The following is a 13,876-nucleotide window of genomic DNA, read 5'->3' on the forward strand; positions in this document are numbered from 1 at the left end:
GCAGTTAATTTCATTTTTTCTTTTTCATTTTTTTTTTTTCTCGCCTTTGGGTAAAATTTTTTTTTTTAACTGTTACCTTTTTCTTTTTTAACGATTTTTTACTAGTTTATCTAATATATATATATATATATATTTTTTTTTTTTTTACATTTTTCTTAGGTGTTTTCTTTTTTTAAAAAATTCTTTTCTTTTCTTTTCTTTTTTTTTCTTTTTCTTTTCTTTTTGTTTTTGTTTTTTTTTTCTTTCTTCCTTTTTGAACCTCTTTTTATCCCCTTTCTCCCCACTCACGATTTTGAATCTCTTCTAATTTGGTTAAAGCATATTTTCCTGGGGTTGTTGCCACCCTTTTAGTATTTTACTTGCCCCTTAATTTACTCTTATCTGGACAAAATGACAAGACGTAAAAATTCAACACAAAAAAAAGAACAAGAGGCAGTACCGAAGGCTAGGGACCTAATCAATACAGACATCGGTAATATGTCAGATCTAGAGTTCAGAATGACAATTCTCAAGGTTCTAGCCGGGCTCGAAAAAGGCATGGAAGATATTAGAGAAACCCTCTCGAGAGATATAAAAGCCCTTTCTGGAGAAATAAAAGAACTAAAATCTAACCAAGTTGAAATCAAAAAAGCTATTAATGAGGTGCAATCAAAAATGGAGGCTCTCACTGCTAGGATAAATGAGGCAGAAGAAAGAATTAGTGATATAGAAGACCAAATGACAGAGAATAAAGAAGCTGAGCAAAAGAGGGACAAACAGCTACTGGACCACGAGGGGAGAATTCGAGAGATAAGTGACACCATAAGACGAAACAACATTAGAATAATTGGGATTCCAGAAGAAGAAGAAAGTGAGAGGGGAGCAGAAGGTATACTGGAGAGAATTATTGGGGAGAATTTCCCCAATATGGCAAAGGGAACGAGCATCAAAATTCAGGAGGTTCAGAGAATGCCCCTCAAAATCAATAAGAATAGGCCCACACCCCGTCACTTAATAGTAAAATTTACAAGTCTCAATGACAAAGAGAAAATCCTGAAAGCAGCCCGGGAAAAGAAGTCTGTAACATACAATGGTAAAAATATTAGATTGGCAGCTGACTTATCCACAGAGACCTGGCAGGCCAGAAAGAGCTGGCATGATATTTTCAGAGCACTAAACGAGAAAAACATGCAGCCAAGAATACTATATCCAGCTAGGCTATCGTTGAAAATAGAAGGAGAGATTAAAAGCTTCCAGGACAAACAACAACTGAAAGAATTTGCAAATACCAAACCAGCTCTACAGGAAATATTGAAAGGGGTCCTCTAAGCAAAGAGAGAGCCTACAAGTGGTAGATCGAAAGGAACAGAGACCATATACAGTAACAGTCACCTTACAGGCAATACAATGGCACTAAATTCATATCTCTCAATAGTTACCCTGAATGTGAATGGGCTAAATGCCCCTGTCAAAAGACGCAGGGTATCAGAATGGATAAAAAAACAAAACCCATCTATATGTTCCCTCCAAGAAACACATTTTAAGCCCGAAGACACCTCCAGATTTAAAGTGAGGGGGTGGAAAAGAATTTACCATGCTAATGGACATCAGAAGAAAGCAGGAGTGGCAATCCTTATATCAGATCAATTAGATTTTAAGCCAAAGACTATAATAAGAGATGAGGAAGGACACTATATCATACTCAAAGGGTCTGTCCAACAAGAAGATTTAACAATTTTAAATATCTATGCCCCCAATGTGGGAGCAGCCAACTATATAAACCAATTAATAACAAAATCAAAGAAACACATCAACAATAATACAATAATAGTAGGGGACTTTAACACTCCCCTCACTGAAATGGACAGGTCATCCAAGCAAAAGATCAGCAAGGAAATAAAGGCCTTAAATGACACACTGGACCAGATGGACATCACAGATATATTCAGAATATTTCATCCCAAAGCAACAGAATACACATTCTTCTCTAGTGCACATGGAACATTCTCCAGAAAAGATCACATCCTCGGTCCTAAATCAGGACTCAACCGGTATCAAAAGATTGGGATCATTCCCTGCATATTTTCAGACCACAATGCTCTAAAGCTAGAACTCAACCACAAAAGGAAGTTTGGAAAGAACCCAAATACATGGAGACTAAACAGTATCCTTCTAAAGAATGAATGGGTCAACCGGGAAATTAAAGAAGAATTGAAAAAAATCATGGAAACAAATGATAATGAAAATACAACGGTTCAAAATCTGTGGGACACAACAAAGGCAGTCCTGAGAGGAAAATATATAGCGGTACAAGCCTTTCTCAAGAAACAAGAAAGGTCTCAGGTACACAACCTAACCCTACACCTAAAGGAGCTGGAGAAAGAACAAGAAAGAAACCCTAAGCCCAGCAGGAGAAGAGAAATCATAAAGATCAGAGCAGAAATCAATGAAATAGAAACCCAAAAAACAATAGAACAAATCAACGAAACTAGGAGCTGGTTCTTTGAAAGAATTAATAAAATTGATAAACCCCTGGCCCGACTTATCAAAAAGAAAAGAGAAAGGACCCAAATAAATAAAATCATGAATGAAAGAGGAGAGATCATAACTAACACCAAAGAAATACAAACTATTATAAGAACATACTATGAGCAACTCTACGGCAATAAATTTGACAATCTGGAAGAAATGGATGCATTCCTAGAAACATATAAACTACCACAACTGAGCCAGGAAGAAATAGAAAGCCTGAACAGACCCATAACCAGTAAGGAGATTGAAACAGTCATTAAAAATCTCCAAACAAACAAAAGCCCAGGGCCAGACGGCTTCCCGGGGGAATTCTACCAAACATTTAAAGAAGAACTAATTCCTATTCTCCTGAAACTGTTCCAAAAAATAGAAATGGAAGGAAAACTTCCAAACTCATTTTATGAGGCCAGCATCACCTTGATCCCAAAACCAGACAAGGATCCCACCAAAAAAGAGAGCTATAGACCGATATCCTTGATGAACACAGATGCGAAAATACTCAACAAAATACTAGCCAATAGGATTCAACAGTACATTAAAAAGATTATTCACCACAACCAAGTGGGATTTATTCCAGGGCTGCAAGGTTGGTTCAACATCCGCAAATCAGTCAATGTGATACAACACATCAATAAAATTAAGAACAAGAACCATATGATACTCTCAATAGATGCTGAAAAAGCATTTGACAAAGTACAACATCCCTTCCTGATCAAAACTCTTCAAAGTGTAGGGATAGAGGGCACATACCTCAATATCATCAAAGCCATCTATGAAAAACCCACCGCAAATATCATTCTCAATGGAGAAAAACTGAAAGCTTTTCCGCTAAGGTCAGGAACACGGCAGGGATGTCCATTATCACCACTGCTATTCAACATAGTACTAGAGGTCCTAGCCTCAGCAATCAGACAACAAAAGGAAATTAAAGGCATCCAAATCGGCAAAGAAGAAGTCAAATTATCACTCTTCGCAGATGATATGATACTATATGTGGAAAACCCAAAAGACTCCACTCCAAAACTGCTAGAACTTATAGAGGAATTCAGTAAAGTGTCAGGATATAAAATCAATGCACAGAAATCAGTTGCATTTCTCTATACCAACAGCAAGACAGAAGAAAGAGATATTAAGGAGTCAATCCCATTTACAATTGCATCCAAAACCATAAGATACCTAGGAATAAACCTAACCAAAGAGGCACAGAATCTATACTCAGAAAACTATAAAGTACTCATGAAAGAAATTGAGGAAGACACAAAGAAATGGAAAAATGTTCCATGCTCCTGGATTGGAAGAATAAATATTGTGAAAATGTCTATGCTACCTAAAGCAATCTACACATTTAATGCAATTCCTATCAAAGTACCATCCATCTTTTTCAAAGCAATGGAACAAATAATTCTAAAATTTATATGGAACCAGAAAAGACCTCGAATAGCCAAAGGGATATTGAAAAAGAAAGCCAACGTTGGTGGCATCACAATTCCGGACTTCAAGCTCTATTACAAAGCTGTCATCATCAAGACAGCATGGTACTGGCACAAAAACAGACACATAGATCAATGGAACAGAATAGAGAGCCCAGAAATAGACCCTCAAATCTATGGTCAACTAATCTTCGACAAAGCAGGAAAGAATGTCCAATGGAAAAAAGACAGCCTTTTCAATAAATGGTGCTGGGAAAATTGGACAGCCACATGCAGAAAAATGAAATTGGACCATTTCCTTACACCACACACAAAAATAGACTCAAAATGGATGAAGGACCTCAATGTACGAAAGGAATCCATCAAAATCCTTGAAGAGAACACGGGCAGCAACCTCTTCGACCTCTGCCGCAGCAACATCTTCCTAGGAACAACGCAAAAGGCAAGGGAAGCAAGGGAAAAAATGAACTACTGGGATTTCATCAAGATCAAAAGCTTTTGCACAGCAAAGGAAACAGTTAACAAAATCAAAAGACAACTGACAGAATGGGAGAAGATATTTGCAAACGACATATCAGATAAAGGACTAGTGTCCAGAATCTATAAAGAACTTAGCAAACTCAACACCCAAAGAACAAATAATCCAATCAAGAAATGGGCAGAAGACATGAACAGACATTTCTGCAAAGAAGACATCCAGATGGCCAACAGACACATGAAAAAGTGCTCCATATCACCTGGCATCAGGGAAATACAAATCAAAACCACAATGAGATATCACCTCACACCAGTCAGAATGGCTAAAATCAACAAGTCAGGAAATGACAGATGCTGGCGAGGATGCGGAGAAAGGGGAACCCTCCTACACTGTTGGTGGGAATGCAAGCTGGTGCAGCCACTCTGGAAAACAGCATGGAGGTTCCTCAAAATGTTGAAAATAGAACTGCCCTATGACCCAGCAATTGCACTATTGGGTATTTACCCTAAAGATACAAACGTAGTGATCCAAAGGGGCACGTGTACCCGAATGTTTATAGCAGCAATGTCCACAATAGCCAAACTATGGAAAGAACCTAGATGTCCATCAACAGATGAATGGATCAAGAAGATGTGGTATATATACACAATGGAATACTATGCAGCCATCAAAAGAAATGAAATCTTGCCATTTGCAACAACATGGATGGAACTAGAGCGTATCATGCTTAGTGAAATAAGTCAAGCAGAGAAAGACAACTATCATATGATCTCCCTGATATGAGGAAGTGGTGATGCAACATGGAGGCTTCAGTGGGTAGAAGAAGAATAAATGAAACAAGATGGGATTGGGAGGGAGACAAACCATAAGTGACTTCTTAATCTCACAAAACAAACTGAGGGTTGCCGGGGGGAGGGGGTTTGGGAGAAGGGGGTGGGATTATGGACATTGGGGAGGGTATTTGATTTGGTGAGTGCTGTGAAGTGTGTAAACCTGGTGATTCACAGACCTGTACCCCTGGGGATAAAAATATATGTTTATAAAAAATAAAAAATTTAAAAAAAAATACACCAACAAACAGGCAGAAAGTTGACTCTAAAAAGATAAAGGTGAGTAAAAGAAGGTGGGTAGTAGATCATACATAGTCTATAACTCTGTTTATAGACAATTTTAAAAAGACATAACTAAACTGTGCTGTTTATGGATGCTTACAGTGTAGGCTGATCTACAGTACAAAGCAAGAAATGAACCATGTGGTTACCTGACAGTGGAGGAGAGTCTCACCGGGCAGGAGCATGCATGCATGGGCTCTCCTGGATGGTTATATATCCAGTATGTGTACCATATGCACCTGCACATGTGTTTATTTGAATTATTATTTATTTATTTGTCAGAGAGACACACAGAGAGAGAGAGAGAGAGAGCACACGCACAAGCAGGGGGACCGGCAGGCAGAGGGAGAAGCTGGCTCCCTGCTGAGCAAGGATCCTGATACAGGACTCTGTCCCAGGACCCCAGGATCATGACCCGAGCTGAAGGCAGACAACCGAGTGAGCCACCTAGGTGCCCCCATAGGTTTACTTTATAGTAATTTGTGCATATATGTTTAGATCACTTTCTACCTATTCCCCATTTTTCTTAAAGTTTAAAGGACAAGATTTGGTCTTAATAAAAAGCTTCAGAAACAGTTGGAATCCTTCTTGTAAAACCAAAAGCTGATTTGCCAAGCTTCCTCCTGAGTTAGGCAGTAAAGTCGGTGTAAGTAATTGTAGGGAGCTATAACATTTGTAGAGAAGGATAACTGAATCCAACTAGAGTGAATAGGCCATGAATTTTCATAAGTCTATAAAACAGAAGTGCAATTTGTATAAAGCTGGATCTCATAAATAAGTAATGGAACATTAGAAGGCAAAGCTGGATGAATGGAGCACGGGTTTGTGAGGCAAAAATAGTCCGTATTTCTTCTTCGACAAATATTAAATAATTAGAAAGGAGTATCTATTGTAAAGAGGTGGGTAGAAAATACAGCTCCAAGAGTGTGGCCCAACAGGTTGGTAGCGTATCTGTCAGAGGATTCCTGCATGTAAATCATCTTAGACCGAGATGTTTCCCTGTCTCCAGGTGGTAAAGATTTTGCCCTGTCCTGATTAGAAATTTCACTTGTTCTTTGCATTAATACTGCGTTTTTTTTTTCCCTTTAAAGATTTTATGTATTTTTTTGACAGAGAGAGACAGCGAGAGAGGGAACACAAGCAGGGGGAGTGGGAGAGGAAGAACCCGCTCAGCAGGGAGCCCAATGTGGGACTCTATCCCAGAACCTCGGAATCATGACCTGAGCCGAAGGTAGATGCTTAAGTGACTGAGCCACCCAGGTGCCCCAACACCACTTTTTAAATGACCATTTTAAATTAATCTTCTATCCTACATGCTGAAATTCCAAAACTAGACTGATACCCAATAACAAAACTTTGTGAAGACGATTTATTTGTGGGTATGTTAACATCTATTACAGCTCTTCTCTTTGTACAATGTATCTGAATCTATATTGAAAAAAATTCACTTTTAGATAATTTTAATCCATTAGGTCTAGTTTAATTCAGCATCTTCTAAAAGTCAAATATTTTGGCTGAATAGTAGGTTTATCAGATCACTATGACACAGTCTCTGCTTCTAAGAAATTGGGGCAAATAGATAACTTCGGTATGTTTTGTAAGTACTACCAAAAACTTATACTAACATAACACAATAAAAATAAATAGTATTATTAATAAAAAAAAGTGCACAGTATAAATGGAACCATGAGTATGGGTCACTTAGGAAACAGAAAAGTTCAGGTAGGGTTTTCTGGAAGAGATTATGTTTGGCCAGAATTTCAAAGATCAGCTCTCTAGATAAAAGGATGGAAAAAGAAGAAATCAAGGCTGGAATACAAGCAAAGGCACAGGGACTCCGGAGTAGTACTGAGAGCGTGTCTTGGTAGCTACAAGCAGGTTAGCACAGACTCAGGGAAAGCTAGGGAAGCCTTTTTTGCTGCATGGAGAGATGTTTTCCTGCAGCTGAACACTTGGTTAGAGAAGAGCGTTCCAGCAAGTATGCTGAGGATAATTAGGAGGTGTGCAGACTAGTGTTGGGATAATCAATTAAGTGAAAAAAATAGCAGTCAAGCAAACTATAAAGATACACTTTAATGTAGTGTGTCCTTGATGCATAGCAGAAAAATAAAATAAACCTGTGATTAAAAGAATAAAAAAAGACATTGTGACATTAGCTCAGGTGAGAAACAGAGCTGGACTGTGCTTGTCTAGAGGAAGAAGGAGGGAATCTGAGAACAGGGAGAGCCATGTAAAGTTATCAGATGAACCAGATGTGGACAATGAGGTAGAAAGAAGAGATGCGAGGCTTCCCAGCATCCGGCTTGTAACAGAGTGACCGAGAAGCAGAATTCAAGGCAGAGAGCCCCATCCGAAGAAGCTGAAGATAAGGGTTGAGTGTTATGCATGTTGAATATGTTAGCTGGGGAGGTGGCGGAAACGTCTTGTCACCTTGATCGTGGTGACAATAACAAGAGTATCCATATGTCCTAAATCAAACTCAACTGAATTGCATATATGAGTCACGTGTAGTTTTCTGAATGCCAATGATACCTCAATGAAACTAGCAAAAAAGAATATTACTATACAGTATTAAAGGAGAAGGTTTAAGAAGCAAACAGATCTAGGGAAAGGTAGAAAGAATCAGATGGGCTTAAACATACGGAGACCAGGACCAAACAGGTTGTAGGGTCTCAAGAAGGGGAAAAAGACCGACTTCAATGGCAACGGTGAAGTTATTCAGATAAAGATGACATTCAGTGGTAAGGAGGGGACCGTGATCATTCATCCCACATCTGGGATTATGCAACTGTGAATATTTACACAAGCACACAAACACAGGCACACACACGTGTATTTATCATGATGGCTCACAGTAAGACTATAAACTGCTCTAAGGGTAGGCCTTAAGTAAACACCTCAAAGATACATGCACAACCTGTTCTAACTCATTTACCAACTTCTCATTGAGTATCTCAAGGATCACCAAGCTTCAAACATATTCACAAGCCGCAAATAAACCTCCATTATAAATATTGTTAGGTAGCAGCCTTAAAATCCATGTCACCAACTTTTCAAATTGTGTGGGATTCCTTCTTGAGTTGACTGAGTACAGGGTTTGCATTGCATAGCATGACTTGACAAGAGAACCCATAAAATTTCCCACTTGTGGCCCACTTAAAAAAGAAGTATGATAGTTTTAGGCACTGCTGAGTGCCAGACTGAGCTACAAAAAGTAAATAAAACACCATAAATCTCCCACCTTCATTTCATTTTTAGAGCCCCACACAGGGAGATGACAAGGACATTCATCAGAGACATGCCACTGAGGTTCAGATTTATTTTCCCTAATATTCAATTGTATATTTGGAGGAAATACCAATTTCTTATTTAAATGAAAAGCATCCCTACCCTTCTCAATGTTGAAGTTCACTAATGATTTTAAAACCACTCTAAGGGTTTAGACTGAATCACAACCCCTTTACAGCGGCTGGCATTTACCATACAGAACTCACGTTGGGAATACATTTATGTTTCAGGTTAAATAAATTCAGCCTCTTTTGTTTTAGAACCAGAAGAACATTTTGTTGACTCAGGGCTCTATTTCTGTTACTTAGAGCTAAGAGAAGTCAGGTCGGCATAAGATTTTCTACAAGGCCTTGACGGGAAGTTGGCCGGGAAGCGGGTCACTCTATATCATATACACCACTAAGAACCTGGCTTAAACAGAAGAGACCGTGTTATTTCCAAGCTAGCCTTCTGTGCATTTGTGTGGGCTTTAAGGCCCAGGGCTACTCTGAAAAACAGATAGAATGAACTTAAGGAGAATTGTGGGTCCTAAGGAACCCTCCCTGAGATGCTGCTAGGAGGCCAGAGAGCTGGAGGAAGCTCCAAGTTTCCCCCTCCCCTCGATATCCACTGACCCAGAATATTTACTGAAGAACTCCTGGGCCATCCAGGGCCAAAGTGAAAACAGCTTCTCATCTTCCTCATGCTAAATTCTGTTGGACAACTACAAAGAAGTTCTTCTTGGGAAGCCTTGATGAAGACAGGGCTTATAGAACAGACTTCTCCCCGGCCTGCTGCCCCTTTTATCTCCTCCTCACTCCCCATCCAGACTCAGGGTAGAATCCATCACACATTAGTCGAGAAAATGAATGAAAGTGGCATGCACCATCCTGAGTGGGCTGTCACGATTCTCCACTTCTGCTGACCCAGTGTTGCTGGTGGGACCAAAGTGGTCCGCCTGACTCACACATCAGAATGACCCACTGTTAGCCTGTCCTTCTGATTTAGGAAGAAAGAGGGTCTGGGAGACACATCTAAGCAGTTTGGCAAACTCTAAGGAAAAAAATGAGAGCACAAACACAGAGGAAAGGCAGAGGCAGAGGGAGAAGAAGGCTTCCCACTGAGCAGGGAGCCCAACACAGGGCTCGATCCCAAGACCCTGAGACCGTGACCTGAGTCAAAGGCAGATGCTTAATCAACTGAGTCACCCAGGTGCCCACCCAGCTTCTTTACCCTCAGCTGTTTACCTTAACAATAACACATGCATACATAAATTGTTTATATATGTAGGCATGTGGATAAATATTCTGTATTCTGTAACATCTCTCTTACTTTCTCTTTCTCTTCCCCTCCCACCAAGTCTTCTGCTGCTTATCTGCACACTCCAGGATCTGGGAGGAGTGGAGATTTTCTGTAGCAGGTATGAGGCCTCTTAAATCTGAGACCCACCTGGGGATGAACTGTTGGCCTGCCTGTGTCCCAGAGTCAGGATATACTTACTGATCCTCTAGACACTACCTCCTGCGATGACATGCTGGAAAGGGTATTGGATAAGACTTTATTCGGACATGCCATGTCACCCAGTTACCAAGTCTTTCTACCAGCAGCTGTATCGAGGGCTTCCTCATCAGAACTCAACATGATTCTCATCAATTTTCCAGAACGCCTCTGAACCAGTCCTCCATGACTGTCAAACTGTTCTCAAATTGCCTCTTATTTATTTATTATTTTTAGGTAACCCCATTTTCTTTATTATTTTTTTTCTTTTTTATGTTAGTCACCATACAGTACATCATTACTTTTTGTTGTTTAAGTTCAACTCTGTCCTCTATCCTATCTGCCTGGTATCTTTCTTCTCTTTCTTTCTTTCTCCACCACCCCCCCCAACCTAGAATCTCACTAATTTGTCAAGAGACTGCAGATGAATACATTTTCCCATGAACCTTGACACAGCTTCCTTAGTCCTCTGTGGCATTCCTCATCCTTTAGGAAATCATCAGGATGACACATTGGACACAATGTAGAGATGGAGTCTGTTCTATGTCTATCTACATACTTTCTTCTCTCCCCAACAATACTGCTGCTGCATATGCTCTGAGAATTATGCAAATGATTTCCAAAGCTAAGTGTGGTATATCATACTTGTGTGTTGTGAGTTCTACGTTCAGAAATTACTGGCTGGGGACGCCTGGGTGGCTCAGTTGGTTAAGCAGCTGCCTTCGGCTCAGGTCATGATCCCAGCATCCTGGGATCGAGTCCCACATCGGGCTCCTTGCTCCGCAGGGAGCCTGCTTCTCCCTGTGACTCTGCCTTCCACTCTGTCTGCCTGTGCTCGCTCTCGCTCGCTCTCTCTCTGACAAAATAAATAAATAAAATCTTTAAAAAAAAAAAAAAAAAAAAAAGAAATTACTGGCTGGTAGGTTTTTTTTTTTTTTTTTTAATATGCTGATAAAATTCTTTGCTCTGCATAATCCATAAATACTGCTTCAGAAGTATTCCCTATTTAATAAAGTTTGATACCACAACACTACCTTAACACATAAAAAGTAAATAAATTTTCCTTCAGCTTTTGCATGCAAATATTGGATTATGCATGCTAAAACATCATTAGAACAAAACCCCCTTCAGTTGGTAGTTCAAATTCAGTGCAATAACTAACCATATGTATCTTGGTTTTAAATTGTCTTAATAGTTTTTTGGTGACAATTAAAAATAAATTTTATAAGCAGAGCATGAGTCATTTAGTGAAATTAATGTATTATATAATTATCATTAGGTAGCAACAGGAGATCATTATGATGCATCAAAATTCCATTCTCAGAACATTAGAACTTCTTGGAACTGAGCAGAATCAGTAGGCTGCACCTGTTTGGCACGTTTCTGTGTTCCTTTGTACTTTCAAACTCATTTTAGTTTTTTGTGAGAGCATGTTATTGCCTAAAGACCAGGACAATTACTGCTTTGTCAAATTATGAATGCTAAAGTTTATATCTCAATTTTTAATGCTGAAATAAACTACAGAGGCCATTTCTCATCTAATTTAAGAATTAGGAGATGAGAAACCAACTTAACGCTGTAAATCCTTCATAGACAAAGAACCACTAGGAAAAGTAACCATAATGAGAAAGGAAAAATAAAAATTACCAACAATTATCATTATGTTACTATCTCCTTACATATTATTAATTATATATTCCATATGGGTTTTATCTCTCTGCTAAGTAAATAAAGAGAAATGGAAAAGATAATTTCCCTAAATGATTTTAATACCTGTTTATTTTATCTGAGTAGTTGGTAGTTCTGACTAAATATATTTTTCAGTTTTCTAGTGGCAACTAGAATGGCAACTATAATGGTATTTTTTTTAAGGTTTTTTATTTATTTGAGAGAGAGCACAAATGTGGGGAAGGGCAGAGGCAGAGGGAGAAGCAGGCTTCCCATTGAGCAGGGAACCCAACACAGGGCTCAACCCCAAGACCCTGAGACCATGACCTGAGCCAAAGGCAGATGCTTAATAAACTGAGACACCCAGGCAACCCAATATTTAACATCACTATGATTAAACGATTGTAATAGCTCGTGTCTCTATGTCTGGGCTCTTATAATTACCTTCTTATCCAGCTTTCTGGATGTAGTATCTCCCATTATAGTCTATTCAAGACTAATCTTTATAACAAAAATCTAGTGATACTATACCTCAAACCCTCCAGGGGCCCCCCTGCCAACATTTTTGCCAATATGCACAGAGAAATGTTCACAACTTGGCACATGTAATATGGCATGTCCTATGCTCTGTGTCTGTGCTTTTATTCATGCAATCACATTAGACCGCTTCCAACTCCTCCTAATTTTCTTCTCATCAATGTTCATCCTTCATGAGCCAAATTCATCACCATCCCCTTTTCTGTGTTTTCTGCACATGCCAATCATTTTACCACCTTGTTTGCCTAGTGTAATAGACTGTCAGTGCCCTATGTGTGGCCCTTGGCTGACTTTCTGTCTGACTTTCTGGCTGACTTCTGTCTGCTGGTGTCTACAGTCTGACCCAATGCCCTTGTATCCAAACGGCAGAGAGCTGGCTGCTTGCTTGTCCTGGAGGCAGGAAGTACCAACAACGCCCTCCTCCACAGCATTGGTGACCAAGAACTCTCAGGATTTCGTGCATGAATTTGCCAGTCCCATCACATTTCAGGATCAATAATTCTGGGACATATGTTTGGAGAATTTTCTAGATTTGCCCTTGGAATTGAGCTCCAGTCTTCCTAATGACTGGTTTAGTAGTTGCCCCTTTATTAGCAGCTGTCTTTTCCATGCATTGCTTCCTACTTGCCTGTGAGTATCACTTGAACTTCTCAAAAATGATTTCTACCTCAATCTTTTGTCTACAGGTCTTTTCTTATAGAGTACACAGTAAAAGCTAGTACAATCTTTTGTCTACAGGTCTTTTCTTATAGAGTCCACAGTCAAAGCTGGAAGTACTAATACACAGGCTTCTGGAGTGGAGCTGGATGGCTCGCTGGCTACACGGTATCAAGACCCCGTGGTTTGTTACAATAGCACAAGGACTAGTTCTCTCCCCTGTGGTGAGCTGGGGCTGCATCAAGGCATGAAGGAATGTACACCTTATGCAATCTCTCCAGGATTTGAGAGGCAGAGTGACAGGGATGATGAGTATGGCTATGGAGTTGTCGAGTATAGTCAGAGGTAAGGGAAAAAACTGATGAGCTCACGCTGCCCAGTCAAAATCTCAGGGATTGGTATGAAAGGCAGAAGGTCTATGCCTTTAACAACATTTAGAGAAGCTCTTTTCTTCTGCAGCCACAGAGGAAACTGGACTGAACACCAGATCTTTTTCTGACTGGAAGAGCATTTGGCTTGTAGAGAAGGCTTGCTTCAAGGCACCAGCAAAATTCCTATTCAGGTCTCAAAGCTTTAGGGGCACCTGGGTGCTCAGTGGGTTAAAGCCTCTTCCTTCGGCTCAGGTCATGATCCCAGGGTCCTGGAATCAAGCCCCGCATCGGGCTCTCTGCTCAGCAGGAAGCCTGCTTCCTCCTCTCTCTGCCTGCTTCTCTTCCTAC

At 39.9% G+C, this 13,876-nt stretch overlaps 1 protein-coding gene across 1 annotated transcript in view; it reads right to left on the bottom strand.

Annotated features, from left to right (window-relative positions):
• PCDH15 (protocadherin related 15) overlaps positions 1–13,876 on the bottom strand; it is a 784,172-nt gene that overhangs the window by 335,508 nt on the left and 434,788 nt on the right. The window lies entirely within an intron of this gene.

The sequence above is a fragment of the Mustela nigripes genome, chromosome 4 (assembly GCF_022355385.1).
Source record: "Mustela nigripes isolate SB6536 chromosome 4, MUSNIG.SB6536, whole genome shotgun sequence".
NCBI classification, from domain to species: domain Eukaryota; kingdom Metazoa; phylum Chordata; class Mammalia; order Carnivora; family Mustelidae; genus Mustela; species Mustela nigripes.